The sequence below is a fragment of the Aythya ferina genome, assembly GCF_964211825.1.
Source record: "Aythya ferina genome assembly, chromosome: Z".
Lineage (NCBI taxonomy): Eukaryota > Metazoa > Chordata > Aves > Anseriformes > Anatidae > Aythya > Aythya ferina.
The window spans coordinates 73,321,867-73,342,691 of NC_140299.1; the positions used below are offsets into that span (position 1 = coordinate 73,321,867).

The 20,825-nt window shown below is 40.7% G+C and overlaps 2 long non-coding RNA genes across 3 annotated transcripts; one reads left to right on the forward strand and one right to left on the reverse strand.

The window, feature by feature from the left end:
- Positions 1 to 792: 792 nt before the first annotated feature.
- Positions 793 to 9,977, forward strand: LOC311427188. The gene is made up of 3 exons (XR_014687244.1): positions 793 to 919; positions 1,481 to 1,582; positions 9,384 to 9,977. It is a non-coding gene; the product is annotated as an uncharacterized lncRNA (long non-coding RNA).
- On the reverse strand, positions 5,489 to 20,003 carry LOC311427187. 2 transcript variants are annotated; one of them, XR_014687242.1, is made up of 6 exons: positions 19,821 to 20,003; positions 15,958 to 16,044; positions 14,613 to 14,852; positions 10,483 to 11,146; positions 9,971 to 10,126; positions 5,489 to 6,898 (listed from the first exon to the last, which is right to left on the reverse strand). It is a non-coding gene; the product is annotated as an uncharacterized lncRNA (long non-coding RNA). The 2 variants fall into 2 exon arrangements; XR_014687243.1 differs by having other exon boundaries at positions 9,971 to 11,146.
- Between the last annotated feature and the right edge of the window lie 822 nt (positions 20,004 to 20,825).

Here is a 20,825-nt window from a genome sequence, read left to right on the forward strand (position 1 = left end):
TTGTTGAAAGAATGAGGATTGATCTCAACAAGGTACCTCTGTTTTATCCGATTCCCAAAGTGAGAGGAAATATAACTCTTGCGTTTTAGCATGAATTAATAAATGTTACTACAGTTTAATACAAGTGTTGCTTTTCATTATTTTGTGCTATAATGACTTAATTTGACTTAAAAGTTGAAAAATTATGAAACACAGCTCCTGTAAGTGTAAGATATTTAACAGGAGCCCTATTCAGGCTCACTGCTATAAACATGTATGAAGAAGAAAATTCCCACATGTGGGAATCCTGATTTTTGTAATCAGGAGCTAGCTGAATTAATAAAATGATCCAAAGTTCATGGTTTTCAAACAAATATTGAAAAAGAACAATCTATATACTAATAAAGATTGGGGGGGGGGGGGGGGGGGGAGAGCTTGCCCTATATGTTTCTATTATTTAAAGGAATTTGCAATAATAGCATCAGTTTAAAAAAACAGTACTTAACACAACTTGAAGATGAGTGTACTCACAACTCTTAATTCTGCAACATAAAAGAATAAATGTCTTTGTTTTTCTATTTTCCCCCAACATTTATTTCAAGCAGGATTTTCACTGCAAATGATATTTCCCTGTTGCCATTACTGTTCTTTCATTTAAATAATCTTTATGTCAGTGCTGAAAACATGCTAATATATATTTCATCTTATCTTTTTTTTTTAGAGGGGGAGGGTGTGGAGAGGTTTTCCTTGTCAAAGTTAATTCACCATGCCTTATCATTTCTTAATCATGTTTACCTGAGTGCAAGACAAATTCAAAGTTCTGGTTCATTCAGATTCTTCACCCAAAGCACTAGAAGATTAATTTCCTGGGACACGATTGGAGGTCTGCTGAAGAACTGCTTCAGTTATTGGAAGTTGCAAATAAGCACCATTTCTTAAGGTAAGAGCTTTAAAGGAAAAAATAAACAAACAAAGAAAAGGTAGGTAATACTCTGTTAGTATAGTTAATACTTCCAATGTCACTGAAAGATACCCTTGCCAAATTTTACACATATACACGTATAGCAAGATTAGTTGCAATCCTTCTTTCCTTCCTTCCTTCCTTCCTTCCTTCCTTCCTTCCTTCCTTCCTTCCTTCCTTCCTTCCTTCCTTCCTTCCTTCCTTCCTTCCTTCCTTCCTTCCTTCCTTCCTTCCTTCCTTCCTTCCTTCCTTCCTTCCTTCCTTCCTTCCTTCCTTCCTTTTCATTTCTTTCTCAATAAAGCAAAACCAGCTTTGGGGTCAATGCTTCTTTTAATTGCTCTTTCCTCCTCCTATTCAGGAGCAATCTGTGCTAGGCTAGCTGTGTCCATGTACAATAAACTAGTTTAATCCCAGCAGTGTACCCATTTGGTTCTCCCAGACAAGACTCGAGTCTGTCTTTCAGAAAAGTTTTGTAGACAAAGAAGTTCAAATCTGCCTAACAGTTTTCAAGTGATTTTGTCTCTCGGGTTTTCATTTCAGAAACATCACGGCAACACTGAAACAAGACTCACTCAATAGGGTGGCTTCTGAAGGTGCTACAGCACTGCAAATAATGCTGGCTACTGCCTTTTAGGCTGCAGGGTAAGTACAGGTGGAGTGTTCATATTTTACTTTAATTGAGTGCTTAGATAACTCATTATATTTAACTATTACTTTGAGGTCAGGCAGTTTTGTACTTTACATTACCCACAAGTGCAGAGGACATTAACTACAACCGACTCACTTTTGGAAAACTGCTTAAATAGTAAGTCATGGGGAAATTGAGGCAAGAGACAAAGCACAAACAGTAGGACAGGATTAAGGCAAATTTGGGAAAGCCCAGATGAATTAACTGATATTAACCTCACGTCCAGGTGGCTAATAACTACTTTAAGGTGCAAAACAACCCTCCCACGACTTTTCTGAACACCAGTACGTTGGGTCCACCAGTTATCCAGAGCATTTTGGTGGTAACCATGGCTACTCCATGAGCAGAGAGTTTCAGCACCCACTCTGCTATGAGTTTACCTAACAGAAATGAAAGGGTCTTTTACAGTGTGTGTGCAATGCACTAAGTTCAATACTGAAACCAGAAAGTCTCTTAAAACAAAGAAGTCCCCCTCCCTATCCACCCAATTATCCTGAGAGAGTCAGGGAATTCAAGAGCTCTGCTAAATAGCACAGAATGTTTGAATATAAGAGGGGAGAAACAGTAAATCAGAACCGAAAACCAAACATATAAAGCTGATAAATTCAGGATCCAAACCAGAAAACAAAGTGACTGATCAAAAAAAAAACTCTAGCACCTTCTGCAGATCAGAGTCCTCGCAGGGGCCTATCAACACTTCATGAAAGCAATCCTGTGCTAACAAATCAGCTGAATTTCAAAGACACAGGAGAAAACGTGAATTTTAAAACAGCTGGCAGGAAGCAGACTTTGTTTCATAGTAAGAGCTCCACCAGGAGTGTTGTGTTTTGTAAGTGCACAGCTCCCTGCATCCAAAGAGAGAGGAGTCCAGCTCCAGCACCTCAGGTGGGAGCTGCATGCTACCAAATCCAATCAAATCTGTGCACAGAGGGCGATGCACAACCGCCTGTGATGGACAGCACACTAATGGCTTTACAACCTAGATGTAGGTTGTGCCCTAAAGCACAGGAAATACTGGAAAGTATTTCAAGCTGCACAAAACGTTGTTCTTCCCCCTTTTCAGAAGCCAGTTGGAAATGTCTGGCGCTGAAGCTGTGCGCTGAAGGAAATGCAGTATAACTTAGAGCTGTGTCTTTCCACCCCAGTAAGAGGAAATTGGATGCTTTAGGGTTTGTTTGTTTGCATGCCAAATTCTTTCCTTCCTAATGTTTGCCTTTCACTTGCAAGACTTGTATGGGAATTGTGTGGGGATTGTCACTCACTGTCAGTACGTATATGGGCTTTAGTTTCCAGATGTCATTTATGTCATCGGGGCAAATCTGCACATATTGAGCTGAAGTACGCCTGTTTAGATGTGTATGTCATTACTAGTCTGAGGCTTGGTACTTACCCTGGGGATGGTGTTTGGACTTTTAGGCCTGGCTGTATTGTATTGCCAGCATGAAAACAATTGTGTGTGTGTCAAGGACCATTAGGCCAATGTAATTTCATCTGCGATCGCAGGGAGCCTCACCCTGCAGTATATCTTGTACCTGGAGAAATATTTTTGCCTGCAAAGTTTTGTCACTGGTGATAAATGCTAATGACAATTAGCAGTGAATTTGCCCAGAGATTTTTAAAGTATATCAGTAAGTGTGCGCTTCCTTACTGTACATTTAGAGAAACTGGGGCACAGGTAAAGCAAGTAATTTGCCCAGCAATAAGGCCAGGGTAATAAAGGAGGCAAAAAATAAATAATAATAATTAAAAAAAAAAAATGCAGTAAAAGCATGCCTGATAATCTGAAATTCAGATTCACACGTCAGTCATTCTGCTCACAAAACTACTTATCCTTCAGATGGGATATGTTATTCCAGATACCCCATGCTATGTGTGATCACTGGATCATGCATGGTCCAGGCTGATGGTCAGTTTTGTGGTCAGGATGCAGCTGGGGATGTCTGCTGAGCCTGGTGCATCAGGAAAGCTGGTGGTGCAAGCCACACCAACATCCTTGTCTAGCTTTGTTTTGTGCAAAACCTTGTGGCAGGTATTGGGGGGTCTAAAGCCAGTGTGAAAGTACCAGCTGTGTAAAGATGCTCGGAGTCAGTGAGAGGCTGGATGTAGGTAACTTCCAGCAGAATCAAACCCCAGACCTCCCCACCCTTCACCTACAGAAAGACTGTGCTGTTTCTTTGCCTGCCTTGTGTATTAACACAAGGCAGGCAAAATTAATATTTGTGGTGCACATTAAAGATGCAAAATGCTTTGTGAAAAGCTTAACTGTCACAATTGTGGGGGCAGTACTGAATTGCTCTGCCAATTGAGTAAAAAAAGGACAGGTCTCCAAAAATGAACTGAAGTTTGGTAATTCTACAATAAAGTTCCTTGGTGAAAGTCAAAGAGAGCCAATACCACTGTTTTGGCTACTGTGATTTAAACACAGGATGTTTCATGACCAGGTGCCTAATTCAAGACTTTAGGTTTTTCCAGATAATGGCCTTGGCTGAAAGGTTTTATTCTGTAAGGTCTGAAAAGATGAAAAGAAAAAAAATCTAGAAAATCTGTTAAAACAGAACTTTAAAGAGAGAACCTGGGAGAGAATACACACAGATAGGCTTTTTTTCCTCTTTTCTAAAGTATTCCTCTGAGACCCTGTTTCTGAAGAGTGGTGCAGTGAGAGATTTGTAGTTTCACATCATTTTGATGTGAAACCAGACAAACCCTGGCAGATATAAAAACATAGGCTTGTAGCATTCATATGCAAGTATTTGTTTTGTTTTGTTTTGTTTTGTTTTTTCTTGGCTTTTTCAGAGTGGCCTAGTTTGATAGTAAAACTGTTTGAAAAATTGAAATATTTCTCATAAAATAACCAGGGGGAAAGGGTGATATCTTCCCTTAATTTTAGCTATATGTTTTGTTTTGTTGAAAAACTTGCTGCAGGTAACATTCCTCAGACAGGGTAATAACCAGTTTTGGAGGCAGGATTATTTTTTCGCTCTACGTTTCTACAGAATCTTGAAAAGTTTTTATATATCCTGGTACATCTTTTCATATTGTTGGGAGTAATTAAAAACATGCAGCCTCTCAGTCAGAGAAAAGTAGAGCTTGGAAAAGTCTCAAAGTTATTCAAATGCAAGCTGAAATTCTGAAAGTACTACAGGGATAGAGAAAACATTGCAGCTGTAGGCTAAAAATCAAATAGGACTGATTAATCCAGCAGTATAGTAAATTCATTCTTTTCCCTTCGTTCTTTAATTCACTATTATGGAAATTCTGATTTAGAAAGTGCTGATAAAAGTACTACTCCTTGTTTGTATTCAGACAGTTGTTTGTAGAGTTATGTGAACAAAATATTTTTATTCTTTTATCATCAGTCCATGAACATAGCTAGGATAACAAGTTAGGTTCTCTTCTGCCTTGCTATCAATATTTGGAAAACTGATGGTCTCAGAATCCTTATTTCTGGTGAAATGTAAAGGGCAAACTTTCACTTTAAAGTTCCAAGAAGTTTTCAGAGCCAGCAGCAATAAAATGTTTTAATGTTACTTCTAAATGGCCCAAATTAAGAGACAATGAAGAGATGGCAAATATAATGCTCCTGGGATGACACATCCTATTTATTTTTCAGAGTAGAATGGTGTTTTGAATTAATTTCTCTTTCATTGCAATGTAAGTGTAAGACGCATTCTGAATACAGTCTTCTGCTTCCCCAAAACCAAGTAATGTGTGAACAGAAATTACTGAACTTTTTGTATTTTTTTTTTCTGGTGTTTACAGCATAATACACACAAGACAACATTATTCCCTAATGTGGGAAGCTGAGCATTTTCTGTTCTTGTTTATGCTTGTGCAAATATGAAAAGTAATGTAATTAGTTATATCATCCATTTCATCACCATTTCCTTCAGTTTGTAATCCAGATTCTTCATCAGCAATTCAAAAGAATATGCCAACTCCTTTTATCCCCTCTTGCTTAACTACAACTACCATATGCTTATGAGATAGAAAATACAGCTTCTAAAACATCACATTAGAGATGTAGTTTTTTTCACAAACAGAATTACCAAAGTCACTTGTTTTTTTATATCCTTTCATTTGTACTTTTCAACAGTTTTTGTGCAAAGAGATGATACCTTGGCAGAAGAAAAGTGAATATGCCTTTTAGGCAACATTATCTTTTTAACTGCAGCTTCTGTGGTTATTCTTGCAGGCATTTCATTTCAGGAGCCACAGAATCTTAAGTACAAATGATATTTTTCTTCTGATAAACTAATATGTACAAATTACGGTCTGCTTGGTTTGTTTTCACTCCATTGTGTAGCTAAATTGTACTGTAATTTCTTGCTTTATCTACCTTTAACAACATCTGAAGGTCCAAAGTCAGCCTAAAAGCCTAAGAAAGGGAAAGAATATTTATATGTACTCATGATTCTTTCTTGTGAACTTTTTAAAAAGGGAACAAACAAACAAAAAGAAACACTCTAATAATAATAATAAAAGATCAAAACAACTTACTCCAACTCAGTAAAAGCTGGGCATTTATAGAAATCAATTATTTTTTGAGTCATCCAAACAGCAAAGTCAACTTGACACTGCAGTGAGTCAAAAAGCATATCTAACATCTATAACATAATCTTCCACTTCAGCAAACAAAACCCTCTCAGACTTTCTATATTTCAAAGTATTTTTGAAAACATAAATGTATCTGACAGTCACTTTTGTTCAGTAGGCGGTAAACACTAAAGTATACCAATAAAAGGCAAAGACACAGCCTGTACCTTATTTGCATTTGTCAATGTAATACCTAAATGATGCAATATTCATCAGTTAGCTTTTGGGCATTCTGAACTTGACTTAACTTTTCTTGGCAAAACAGTACAACTCTCAATGTTTTAGCAGAAGTAAGATCCAAGTCTTAGCAAATGGAAATAAAATGAATTTGAATGGAGCAGAAAGGCCATAAAATGTCACTAAAGAAAAAACAAACAAACAAACAAACAAACAAAACACCTATTGTGGTCAAGAAGCAGACCTACAGGAAACATAAATCACTCTTCAAGACCTTCAAAGGCTGTAGCAGATACACAGCAACTGAGAATTTGGTCATTAGAGAATTTGGTCATTAGTGAATAGCGAAAAAACAAACACACATACACTACCAACAACAACAACAATAAGCCAGCACAATAAAAAATGTCATTTCAGACAAACAGTGCTGGGAACTCCTTTCTCAGTGAAGTCAGATGCATTGATTCCAGGCATACTGCATCTGATCCCAGGTACCACACCTGAAAAAAAAATAAAATACAGTGACAAATTTGAAAGAGTTTCAAACAGGTGTAGATGCTGGATGTGGCCAAGGTGGGACCTGTCCTTGATTTAGCTGAAATCTGTCTGGGTGAATTGTTTGCTCATATAAATCCCATAGGAAGGCTTTGTATTGCCTCTAGTAGATCTATTACCCTTCATAGGCAGCTGTGATTTACGAGTTTCCCCAAAAGGTTCCCGACCATCACCCCACACAGTGTAAGCTGGCATTTTTCCCCATGTCTGCAGACTGCTGCTTTCTACCACCCACTCTCTACCAACATCTTCAGAAAAAAATCTATTAATTTTTTTTTCTCACTGTAAAGTAGTATTCGTTTACACAAAAGTACACAGTGACAGAAGACAGTGTTGGAAGAAACTAAAAAAATATAAAAATATATTTTTATATTTTATAAAAATATAAAAAATACTAAGAGCATGTGCATGTGTAGGCACATGTGTGTATGTGTCTGTAGAGAGACATGAATGGTCCAAGCTGCCCCTGTTTCAGACAAAAAATGGGAAAAGAAAAAAAAAAAAAAAGAATCAGTTCTTGCTTAAGGCTTGAAATTTTCTATATCAGCTTCCTTACTCCCACGTGCTTTCTAGATAAGATTAGATTAAATCAGATATGAAAGGAATTGTAGGACTTTTATGATTGTGATGGGGACATGTTTGCATTTCAGTTAGGAATAGGGAAAATCACTGTATTCAATCTGATAACAGTTTCTGTCATGACTGAACAAACTCCTTATTGTATGTGTGGGGCAACTCATTGCTACATAGAATTCCTTTTCTTTATTTTTTAATGTTAATTAGAATAAGATTCAGAGTAAGATTAAGCATAATAAAACATTAATTCATATTCATAATAAATTTTTAATTTCCTAATATGCATTTGTCACTGTATTTGTAGTGGCTTTCTCTTTTTTTGTCACTTGAGATGTCTTTTCTGCTTACAGTATTTTTCCCAGACAAAACAGCTTCTAGGTTCTATCTATTCAGTTAACAGCAGATTTAAAACACCAACATTTCATAGGAGTTAACTTGTAAGCACTGAAACTGCATGAATATAATAACACGTATTTCTGATAGAAATCTGTACTCACACACACGCTTCAGCTAAAAATTATCTCAGGTGACTGTAATCAGATTCTGCAGTCAACTTTGGCTTCATCTTAAAAAGGAGAAGAGTATATAATCATACTTAAAATAAAAGATATGCTACTCTGGACACAGAAGAGTGAACTAAAGCTGGAGCTTTCTCCGTGAACTCTGTAATATCCTCGTTCTTGTTGCTTTATCAAAACTGTTATCTTCTGTTTTCACAGAGATTTGTGTCTCTCTTCATCTTCTGCTGTAAGCTTCACAACTCATCACTGCCATCTCGTGGGAAACGCTGGGTAGTCATTAGTTCTTTTTTTTTTTTTTTTTTTTTTTAAAAAAGTGAAGAAAAATGATAAAATATAATTTCTGTTCTGAAGAGATTTATAGCTGTTAGCTGAAAAAATATTACTTCATATAGAAACCAAATGTCATCAGATTCATATATCTGCCATAAAATTAAAAAATGAAAATACTCATTCTGTAAATTTCTAAGCATTTCCCAACACCATCAAAACATTTTGTTCTAAAAAGAGAACATTTTATTACAAAAATTTGAATGTGGAATATTAAGCATATACCACTATACTACTAACTATACTAAACAATATGCTATTAAATATACATATACATGTATCACATTAATATACTATATAAAATGAAAGAAAACAAACCATCTGTTGTGACTTTTTAAAAATGTTTTAGCATTAAAAAAAATAAATAAATTGTTAGTATTTATTTATTTCCCTGTCTCTATGGGCAAAGCAGAACATATTTCTACAAAGCTGCATTTTATTGAGGATTTATTTTTCCAAAAAGTTTCAGCATGTACTAAAAATGGAGAAGTACTAACAGAATGACCTTTGTCAGGTCATCAATTCAAAATGTACAATATTTCAGATCAACATATGACAAAAAAGTGAAAAGTGATGAAAAAGTGATAGAGCTTCAAAAATACATCATGATTAAATAAAAATAGTTTTCCTTGTTGTTGCATCTTTCAAAATGTGCGTGATCACACATATCTTCCAGACCACAAAGGGTAAAGACAATTTCCTCGTGTTTATTTCAAGGATAGCTGTTCCAGTCTAATGGGTTGGCAGCCCCTCACCTGATGCAAGAGTTATTTGTTGTACACAAGATATGGCATAGTGTCATTTTGGTTTGTATTACGTGATGCATTGCTGCACCTGAAGAGTGTTCCAGAGGTACGGATATGTCCTGCACCCTTACACGCTGTGTTTTGATGGGGTGCTTGCAGTGATTTTCTTTTGTGGCAAAAGTTTACTTTATTTCAATAACCAGCATCCTTGTTTGTTTGTTTTTCTTTTTATAATACTATTGCTTTTCCCATCTTACCAGGATGCCACTGAATGCAGACACGTTTTTCCTTCTGGAATCTGAGATGGGACATCCAAGTCCTTTAAAGGGAAGAGAGAACCCCTTCTGGAGTCTGAGCTCACAAATATTATTTCAACTCACAAATATTATTTCCCTTCCCTGCTCCTGCAGCTGTGAAAACTAGGATTTTTAAGACCATAAAAGTTAAAGAACCTTGAGATGAATTAGCCTGTGGGAGAGAAACATGTAGGAATGAATGGGTAATCAAGCAGTGCTCGATGCAGCTTAACTGATTGCCAAGATACACAGGAGCACATGCTACCATGTGGATTTCAGAACAATAAATACAATGTCCAGAGCGCTGTCTTTGCAGTGAGTATGACCACACTGAGCAGGGAGAAAAGCCATGAATTAATGCTACTTTAGAGTCACCGGGAAGATCTGCCAACGCATAAATTATTTCCTATAATTTATGGAATTGTAGGAGAAAGAGCCCTTGTCGCTCCAGTTGCAACACTGACCTTCAACAGGATGTTTGAAACCATATTCCAGTAATCTTTCACTACACATTGTGCTACCTAAAAAAATGATGCATTTGGATGACATACCTGAATGACTGCAGTTGTGATGGACAGTCATAACCATGCGGTATTAAGTGTCACCCGTTGGGAGCGAGGCCACTCTTGTTGTTAAACGTGAATAGTCAGGTCATTTAACATTCTTTAATATTAACACATGTATTCATTTGGGAAAAAAAATAAAATCTGAAAGTCAAAGGAAAAAAACAATAATTACAACAACAACAAAGAAGCATAATAACCAAACATAAAATACAACTATACATTGTAGTTAGAATAAGGGTTTTTTACACTTCTTTGAAATTTCACCCCCCATCTGGAAAGCTGATGTTTTGCTCCGGTTAGGAAGGTTTCATAAATGGTGTGAAAAAGAAATACCATTTCCTGCCCAGCTCCATGTTTTTTTTCAAAGAACCAGTAAGGAGACAAGAACAGTCCCAAGCAAACCACAATATAGCTTCAAGCTGCTTTGGAAACCATTCAGAACTACAGAGCTGTTCCTCAGCCTGTGTTGCACCCACATGAAAAAAAAATGAGGTCACCTTCTGGCTGTAGGGCCTGTTTCCACATTCCTGGGCTGCTGGCTGAGGGATGGCAAGCCAATGTCCAAGGTGGCTTCACTCCCAAGGAAGACACCAAGACAACATACTGAATCTGGAGGGAGCAAGGGGTGAGACACGTATCCTTAGATAAAAGCTGCCCTCTTGCATACAAGGAGTTTCCAGGGACAGAGAGCTGAGTCAGCTTACTGAAGGCTCTCACGGCAGGTGCAAAACAGGAGGTAGATCTGTGCAGCAGAGGAGGGGTGGATGAGAAAGTCATCATCAAGACCATCCCTTGGTGCTAACAGCAAGGCTTGATCAGCTCAGACATTTTGTGCAATTTCACATTTCCAATCTGGCTGCCAGTTGGTCTGGAGTTTGGGAGAATGGGGAGATATTTGAATGGTTTCATGCTGTGTGTGAAAGGAAAGATTTTTGGGGAGTTCCGTCAGCCTTCTTAAATGCATCCTCCTGATTTAGGCATGCACTAAAAATGGGCTTCACAAGCAAAGCTTTCTGGTCTGCTGAATACTTTGGCTGCTGCTACAAGTTGAACTGAAACTGCAGAAATGTTGCAAGCAGTCTGTGGTGTTGCCATATATTTTTCTTTGTCTGTTTGTGTGCTTCTTGTATAGAACTTCAGTTTTTGATAAACTGTTGCTTCCTGGGACAAGGGAAAAAATAAAAAAATAAATAAATAAAAATAAAGCAGCTTTTATTTGGAAAATTGCCCAACCCTTCTTACAGTGTCAGAAACAGAAGCGAGGAGAAAAAGGACAGGATCAGATAATTTCTTTGCATTTTGCAACCCAAACTTTTCTCTGAGCTCTTTAACAATATTCAACATTGGAAAGGAAAAGAGTGTCCCACAACTAAGTCCACATGTCAGGGATCGGGCATTTGGGAAAGAAAAAAAAAAATAAAAATAGGGGGAACTGTGCTAAATATGAGACTTGCAGATCTCAAAATATGAGGTGTCAGTCTAGTCCTGTTAAAACATCTGCTCAGAATAGCTCACAGACTAGCTGTAGCATATCATAGAGAGGAATCATGAATATGCAATCAGAAAACAGTTTCAGAGCCTGATCACCATCTCTGTCAATTACAGCAGTCACTCTCTGTGATGCTGGCTTGTCATTTTGACAGTGATGATACCTTTACATGATGCCTCGCGGATATTATGCTTCGGTTGTTTACAAATAGAGCTGTATCTTGCACCTTCACTGGAAGAGTAGGACGTTTGAAGTAAGGAAAGACTCGTCATAATAATTCTCCTACCTACGTCAGTCATGCATGAATGCGAAAGTTGCAACAAAGAAAATGATACTCTTCCACTGTTAAGTGCATTTTAACCACTCTTAAGATACAAAAGGTTCAGTCATTCTGGACTTTTGCAGCCAGCATCCAAAATCATTGTGGGGGACTTTTCAGTTCCTGCTGGTCACAGCAGAACATCTTTCCCAAGCTGAGCAAGGTGCTTTTACAAACACCGCTAACATTATAAACTAGCAAAATCAAGGGCTCACAAATAGGATAGAAGCTCTGGTTGTCAAAGTGAACATTATAAAGATGTAGAACATTATTGTATTTATAAACAGAAGTTTATATAATACTATACATTAACTACTCAGTATTTCACAAAAGTCTAAAAGTTCACAAGATTTCTACTTTACAAAACACTGAAGAAAACTGCTGAATCATCATAATGAACATTTTTGTAGTCTTTGTTCAATAACTACTTACAGGACTGTCATGTTTTAATAGGAAATGTATCTGTATGACCCCACTACTTACTCTGTTTGGGGTGGAGGCTGGAGAATATGAAGGCTAAGTATCTCAGCTATCAGCAGTGATCATGACATAAATATAGTCACAAATTCTAATTAAAACATAGTTTCAGAGATAAGATTGTAGCTCCTATCAGATAATTAAAAGTAAACACAATGAAAGTTTGAGATCCTTTTTCATGTATTTGTTAGAAACTCCTGGTTTGTTTTTTGCTTTTTTTGTTTCTTTGTTTGTTTTGGCATTTGTTGTCTTTTTGGTATTAAATCATGAATCTTGATTATGGCTTTAGAGAGAGGCTTCCAGGAACCAAATTCATTTACTGTAGATAAAGTGCCAGATATATTCCAGGTATTGTGTTTTGAATCAGGTGCTTTGTATATCAGTCTGGTAACAATGTATTACAGACAACATGTGTACCTATATGACCAGCACTGCAGTGAGAAATGCACATCATTCCAGGTACTCAGATATCTAAATATTCAAAAAATATCCCAAATCCAAATATTTTTCCACTCAGTGCTAGATGTAGTCTCCAAATTTAACCCCAGAGAAGCTCAGAAAGCAATTAGAACTTCTAAATAATCTTCTAAATAACTAATTTATTAATGAGATGGTAAAAGACAGGAGCATTTCTCCTTAGGATTTTTAACCTCTTTTTTTATTATTATTGTTATTTTTTTTATTTATTTATTTTTTTACCAGCCCAGCTAAACAGCAACAGTGGAGCCCAGGGAGGAAAACAAACTCAGAATGAAACACAAATTTACTAAACCTTCTGGGAGTCTCTATGGACAGTGAAAGAAATCTGCCCACACAGACCCAATGCAGAGGAAATCAATTCAGCACTTTGTCGTCTCTACAAGTTTCTTCCATGCGGCACGAGTTGCCCTGATACCTTTTTAATTATCAGCAGCCAAAAGGAAGCACAAAACCACTCTGAATGGTGGACTCCAGAGCACCAATAATTCGTGGAGTATTTCTGCATTTATTAAGGCTAAAATATTCCTGCCCACAAGGAAGCTTCTGCATCACTAGGAAGTTTCATGCTGGCGGTGCTGCCCGTACTCAGGCTTGTTTGTGCCGGCACATTTCTGCCCCTGGTAAAGCAATCACTGGAAAGCCTGATATCTGTAATGCTACTGTGCCTCACCAAATTATCCCTTGTGCCACGACTAGGTGTGACATACAAATGGGTGGAAAGACTTGCTAGCTTCTTACTGCCGTCCTCTGGGTCGGTCTGATCTGGAATCGTCAGCCGTGCGGTCAGAGCAGCGCCAGCTGCACGCACAAGGAGGCAGGTGGTGCCTGTCATGCAGCACGGGCGCGCAGAGGGACGGACACCGTGCTCCTTCCAGCCTCCCTTGTCCCAAAGCAAATGAAGTGCAGAATTACAGGGCGGTGCTGGAGAGATTCAGAGGAAGCAGCACAGCGCCTGATGTAGTTGTCATGGATGGCAAAATTCTTCCAAGATATGTCAAGAGGAACTTCTTTACTGTGGCACTGCTCTGTCAGCTGGAATAGTTTTTGCATGCACTTTCCGTGGAAAACAGCTCTTAAGATTACTTCAGATGCTTAAGAGTTTGTTTACTGAATGTCGTTTTCGGGCAACTTTGCATTTAATTTCTAGAGATGTAGTCATGACAAATTGGCTGAAGGAAATATTTTGTTCAAGAATTTGTTTTCCTCTCTGTGAGGGGCTTATTACCGACCTCTTCGGGGTCAGTTTGTGCAGCTGCTTTAAGCTGTTCACACAAAGGCTTTGCACTTAAGAGCTGAAAAGCAAAAAGTGATTATTTAATGCCTCGCCACACGCAGAAGGGGGCTAGGACTTAACAGGCTAATAGGGGAGGTATCAGCACCCCCAGAGGAGCCCCAAAATGTCCTTGCTGGCAGGGAAGACATAAGACCTGTAGAATATTCCCCAGGGAGCAGCCCCATCTCCACCAGCACCAGCAGGCTGGTGAACTGACGTCCTCCCCACCTGCAAAAACGGAAGGGAAGGGAAGGGAAGGGAAGGGAAGGGAAGGGAAGGGAAGGGAAGGGAAGGGAAGGGAAGGGAAGGGAAGGGAAGGGAAGGGAAGGGAAGGGAAGGGAAGGGAAGGGAAGGGAAGGGAAGGGAAGGGAAGGGAAGGGAAGGGAAGGGAAGGGAAGGGAAGGGAAGGGAAGGGAAGGGAAGGGAAGGGAAGGGAAGGGAAGGGATAACACATTATAGACTAAGGGATGGAATTGCATTTTCTTGCTGCATAATTAGGTTGTGAAACTCATTGCCAATAAATATTGCTGAGATCAGAAGCTCTGTAACACTTGAAGGCAGTCATCTGCTGGGCTGTAAGAGCACTCACCATTTTGAGAATGACAGAGGGAACAATCTGTCGTCCTTTTGTCCATATCAAATCAGATCTGATGAAAGAAGTAATTTTTGATGCGGTCCTGCATTTGTCCAAGAAGATGGGTTTTTACACTCCTCTGGTGCAGGTGGTAGTGCCCGGGTCTGGAAATGTGTTGCTGGTCTCTACTGTTTGTAGCAGATAAACTATTGGCTCTGAAAACTTTGAGTGAGCTTCAGAAAACAGAGATATGTTCTGCAAAAAAATCTTAGTTGATTCCCAAGGCATATCCAAATACATTTTCTCCTGCCAGCTTAAATTTTAATCTCAGTAAAGTGTAGCCTGGTAGATTGTACAAGCAGGTTAACAATGAGGACTTCAGTAACAGCAATTACATATTTGTTAAATGTTTTTTCTAGTGGTCAAAAGGCACTAGGATTTTCTTAAATAATGAAATATGTTAATTAGAATATGATTTTGTAAATATTAACTAACCATATGACAACACTTAGAGTGTGAAAAATGAAAATATTGTTACTGTTATCACTTCAAAGAGTTTCTCCCACAAACACAATGTTTTTGCTGGAATATTTGTTTCAGATTTGTCTCTGGGATGTGCATTCATCAAGCAAAGGCTTCCCCATGTTGTTTAATGGCATCAAACACCTACTCAAAGAGCTTCAAAGAATGCTCTCTTTTCCCCTTAGGGGACTGAAATCTCTTTAGGATACATCCTCAGCTCAGGTAAATTGTTTAGCTCCAGAACTGAGTGGAATCATGGCAGCTGATGCAAACCATGTCCTTTCTGAATGGTTTTGCTCCCCCCGTGCCTCCTTCACATCTATTCAGGCAAGAAAAGCCCGTAACTTCGCTCAGTTACTACAAAAAATGTTTGGCCAGTAGACAAGAGATGCCATTTATTCCTCCCTGAACAGCTCTCATGAGGCTGATGCTGCACATCTCACATGAAAACCCAACATACTAGGCTGGAGTCCATGCCTGTCCAGCCCCAGGCTTTTTGCTGTTACAAGCCTGTTGCAGACCCATTGCTTTTGGGAATAGCTAGTTCCACTCATGCATACAGAACAAGCTTGTGCTAGGCAGGTTTAGCCCAAGATAGTAAACACTCTGGACCAGATCCTTCCTGAGACCCAGGGAGGCCTAAAAGTAACGCTAGGTGGAAGGCTAGCTGTGTGGGGGGACAGCCTTCCTTCCTTTCCCTCAACAACAGAGGCGAGGTGAAGCAAAGTCTTAGGGGAGCAGTTAAACACCTGGGTGAGCTTTCAGCGACTCTTCCCTCAGGAAATGCTCTACTCTTCTGACAATTTGTGTTTTTGTAACTCTCAGCTGCAAGCCTTACCCACGTCCTGTTGTAGGTCCACCAGTGTCTGGAGGAGGAGTGAAAACTGGAAGCAAACGATCACCTCTGCTTCGAGAGAACTGCAGGCTGTAAAGAAAGGAGAAAGGGAAACATGACAGGCATGTGTGGAAAATCAGACAGAAGAGGAATACTTAATGAAAAATGGACTAATGTCTAGACTGTGTGAGCTTCACTTCAAAAGAGTAGCAAACTACAGTTAAATCAATCGAATAAGCAAATTAAAGCTTCGCCTTCCTTGCTGACTGGCTTTAAGAAATGATATCCTAACCAATATTTATTTGCTTAGCATTCCCCAATGGAACCAACTGTGACAATTTACAGTCAGCCCAAGAAACCAAAACCAACAAATGGAAAACTATATTCCATTCAAATTAAACTGCTATAGTAATTCTTCCCTCTTTGGGCATGTTTTTGCTATATTTTAGTTATACTTTCACACAAAAATGTACCAAAAACTATTTTATATGTAGGCCAAACAAAACAACATCCTAAACCAGGGCTCCTTATTGTGAGAGTCTGACACGTTTTTGTGACTGTCGTGACAGATTGGGCAGCAAAAGCTGTGAAGCAGAGGTTGGCTGCAGGGCTTTTCATTAAGCAGGTTATCCTCTTGCTCGCTTCAGGAGGGACAAGAATCAGCAAGACCATTTTCAGGTGAATTAACACGCTGTCAAGGCTGTGCCGTAACAGTGCTGCAGGTGTGGGGAAGGCAGCGAAGGCACAGCTCTGCAGCCCAAGGGAAGGCCCTGCAGGAGACGAGACGTGAACATCTCTCCTGGTGTGGAAGAAACCTGGGGTGAGGATTTCCTCCTGACCCAGAGCAGGCTGATCAGGAGCTGGAGTCTGGGCTGAGCCGGAGATAGTGCCACTGGGCTCAGATAAGAAAACACCTTGTCCTCCTTCTTCCTTGTGTTATGAGGTGTGGATTTGGAAGTCCTTATCCATCTCTGCTGCCACTTCTCTGTCGGGGTTGGGAATGGCCTTGCTGTTTCCCTGCTCCTTCTCCTACCTCAGGAGCACCCCAGAAGGCAGAAGAAAGGCTGTCTGCACCAGCTGAAGTGCTCAGGTACACCAAGGCCCTGCAAACGTCACTCTCGTGCTTAAACCTACAGCGGAGCCAAGGTTGGAAACTTCTTGCTGAGAAATAGAACTGCCAGCCTCTGTGTCACCTTCTCTCACAGGACTCTCAGGCAGCCCACACCTGCACACAGAAACCCAAGACAGCAGAAAACACCACAGTTTTCACACAGAAGCCTGAATTAATGCTACATGCTTTTAAGAACACAAGGCAGAAGGAAAATTTGGCTCTTGATAAGGCCTCCAAAGGCACTGCCATCTGTGTAGAGTTCTCACCGTATCTCCCATGAGCTAACACACCTGTACCTTCTGCTTTTGAAAAGAACAGCAGTGACATGAAAGACTAAATAGGGTGTTATATTAAAGGTGCTGAAAAATGATACCATGTCAGCTTTGATGAAAATTATTCAGAGTTTCAAAGAAACTTCTGAAGAATCAAAAATGCTCTAATGTCACTAACTCACCTTACTATGTACTCACCACAAGATGGTAGCACAGACAGCATTAATCAGCAGCAGGTAGGAAATGATACCTCCCTAAGGAAAGATGTCTTATAAAGAACTGATCCATTTTTTATCAGTTTGCTGGCTTGACAGGCCTGCCTTTTCCTTTAATTCTTTGGACCTAGAGCAAGAGCTGTGTGATGCTTTCCCAAGATCACCACAACTCTCACAATTTTATGTGTGTAGCTTAAAAACCAACCAAGTATGTTATTGCAAAGTGCTGATGGAACTAGAATTACTTCATCAATTTAAAGTATCTGGAGTTAGAGGGAAGCATCCAAAATATCACTCCTCTCTTATGTCTGTGTCCTGGAAGAGAGGGAAGTATTTCCTTTGGAAAAATAAAATCTGCATCGTCAGGAAAGCTCAACTAAATAGATAGATTCAGAGGAAGCTTGCCGGTCACATTGGAAATTTTAGCAAGTTTCACTCCTGTTAAAAGTACACATTGCAGACATGGTTGCAACGGTGGTCCAAGGTCCCCAGGAGCAGAACATGTGACAGCACGTGGCAAAAATCTTAATACAAGGTCTTGCAGGTTTCCTGAGGAGAAATTTACCTTTAAAACTTTGAAAAATTGCCAGGTGGAGTATATATTTCTTCTGAATGGCAATTTATGTAAGGACAGACAGTCAATGTAATCTTTTTGGATTTCGGCAAAGCTTTCAATACTTCTTCTCACAGTTTGTTCTCAAAAAAAAAGTACAGTACATAATAGGATGCAGACCTTATGGTGGCCTGCAGCTCCCTCATGAGGGGAGCAGAGGGAGCAGAGGGGCAGGCGGTGAGTTGTGCTGCCCTGGCCGCGTTGGGAGCTGTCTGTCACCTACAGGGCACACTGGCGGTCAGCAATGGTAGCAGAGAGCATAATCCTGCAGACCCTGTGCCATGCCGGGCCAGAAAGGAATGTCCTAGTCCAGCAGTTGCTGAGATGCCTGGGGGATAGGACAGAAGCTTTCGTGGATGGACTGGTCAACACCATCGTGTGCCAATGCAGTGAGGAGGCCCAGAGGCTGCTGGGCCTGCAGAGCCCCATGTCGACAGGGAGCAGAACAGTCCTGCAGCCATCCCCTGTCCTTCCAAGGAGGAACTCCCACCTCCAGCCCTGGACCTGCCAGCAGCACTGTGTGCACTACATCCACAAGTAGCCCAGCACACCCCGTGCTGCTCCTCAATGGGGTACTGGCCACCCCACTGCCTCACACGTCCCCAGGGAACAGGGGGAGCCCCAAAAGAACTGGGGCACGTGGCAGCAACAGGTCCCTCTGTTAGTGCTGGTGTCCTCACTTAGTGCCCCTTGAAAGCGATACAAGAGCTTGCAAAAGTCACTGGATGGCTTCTGTGAGATACAAAGAGTTGAGCACAGCAAGGAAGGTGCTGCCATTTCTGAGGTTTCTAAAGTTAGGAGTCCTAGCTCTGTGTTTTAAGGAAAGATACTGCAGAGCACGCAGAGGTGTGGGATGTTTCTAACACCAGGTGTGTCAGAAGCACTTGCAGGGGGGACTGTGGACTGCACTGAGCCCTGACGTGGACACACGTGGAGATGCACAAGGGGACAGCAATTGCATCTCTTGCAGGGGTCACCCGGCTCCATTTTGTCACAGGCTTAGGCAAGACGACTTCCACCAGCAATGATGCTGGATGGAGCAGCCCACACAGAGTTAGCTGGGGCCCTTTGACAGTCCCTGTGTGCTCTGTCCAGAGTCCATGTGCCTTCTGAGGAAGAAGGCTGTGAGTGTCCTGCAGCTTCTGTGCCTTCTCTGCCAGTCTTTGGAGGACCCTTGCAGGACCCAGAAATCTCAAAAGTTTCTGGGCAAAGAAATCTCACTTGAAGGCTGTGTAGTGACAATGCTGTTGCCCTTTCTTCTCTTAGCAGAGAACCTCTCTTGCCTTACGCACGGCACAGGGCAACAGGACAAATGCAGGAACATGCCTTAAATATGGCCCGGGGAGACAAGGCAGTCGGAGTTTCCGTGCCTTCAGGAGGAGTGATGATGGCCTTGGGTCCAACGCACTGCCATGGCCTATTCCCCTCATCTGAGGGGAGGGCTCCTCAGATGAAGGAAACAGGCCCACTGGGCTCTTTGCTGCAATCCCAGGTGGATGCAGGGATGGAGCAGCGACAGGGATAACCTGGTGGAGCCGCTCCAAGCTGTGAGAGAAAATGTCTGCCAGGCATGGACAGGAGAAAATGTCTGCCCACCTGAAACCTCTGCGGGGTTGGCCTAGGAACAGGGAGGGGGAGACAGGGCCACCACTGACCTGTGCTGAGCACCTCACAGCGGGGCAGACGGATGACAGCGGTCATAAAGATGGAGCAGGACACTGGCAAATGGCTTCATCCTGCCTCAGGAAGCAGGAGTCAGCTTGAGAAATAAACCCTTTGCTTTCAGAGAGCAGCAGAAAGCAGGAAACATCCTGTGGAGGCTGTCTCAGGAAGAAGATGGGCATTAACACATTAACAGCACCCTCTGGTGGCGCCATTGCCAATGTCCTACACCCCTTGGCATCTCAGTGGTCTCAAAAGGGCCTGATTTTCACCCGGGATGCAGCTGCTCCCCCTCAGAAACCACCCGTGCTGCTCGTCCTCCTTTCTCCCTTCTGTGTCTGTGTTTTTTCTCGCTCCTGAAACAGGCTGAAGCTTTGCTGAAATGTCGAGTTACTTAAAAATTGTATGATTAATATCTAGATATTTATAAAACTCAAAATGTATTTTTATATTCATAAAATTCACAATTTAATGAATAAATAGATATATATATATGCGCTCCTATTAAAAAAAAAAAAAAAAAAAAAAAAAAAAACACTGGAAAATATGACCTCTTGTAAGTCTGACTACTGTTTGAGTATGGAGAGTTTTTTTGCTTTTCACACAAACCATCCCATTTTCAGGTGGGATGGAGTTAATTTTATTCCAACTAGCACGTACGGTGCTGTGTTATAGATTTACGATGAGAACAATGCTGATAGCACACTGAGGTTTAGTTGTTGCAAAAGAGCAACAGGGGTAACCTGGTGGGGCTGGGCAAAGCTGTGAGAGAAAATGTCGGCCAGACACGGAGAGGAGAAAATGTCTGTCTGCCTGAAAACTGCTGGGTGCCAGGCCACATGCCTGGGCCATTGGCCTAGTGTAGTGGGTTTACATGGCAAGGTTTTGGTAGCTGGGGGCTACATGTGGTGGCATGTGAGAAGAATCCAGAAACTGCCCCATGCTAGATTAGGACCAGTTTCAAACAGCTCCACTAACCCATTTTAACTGCATCCACC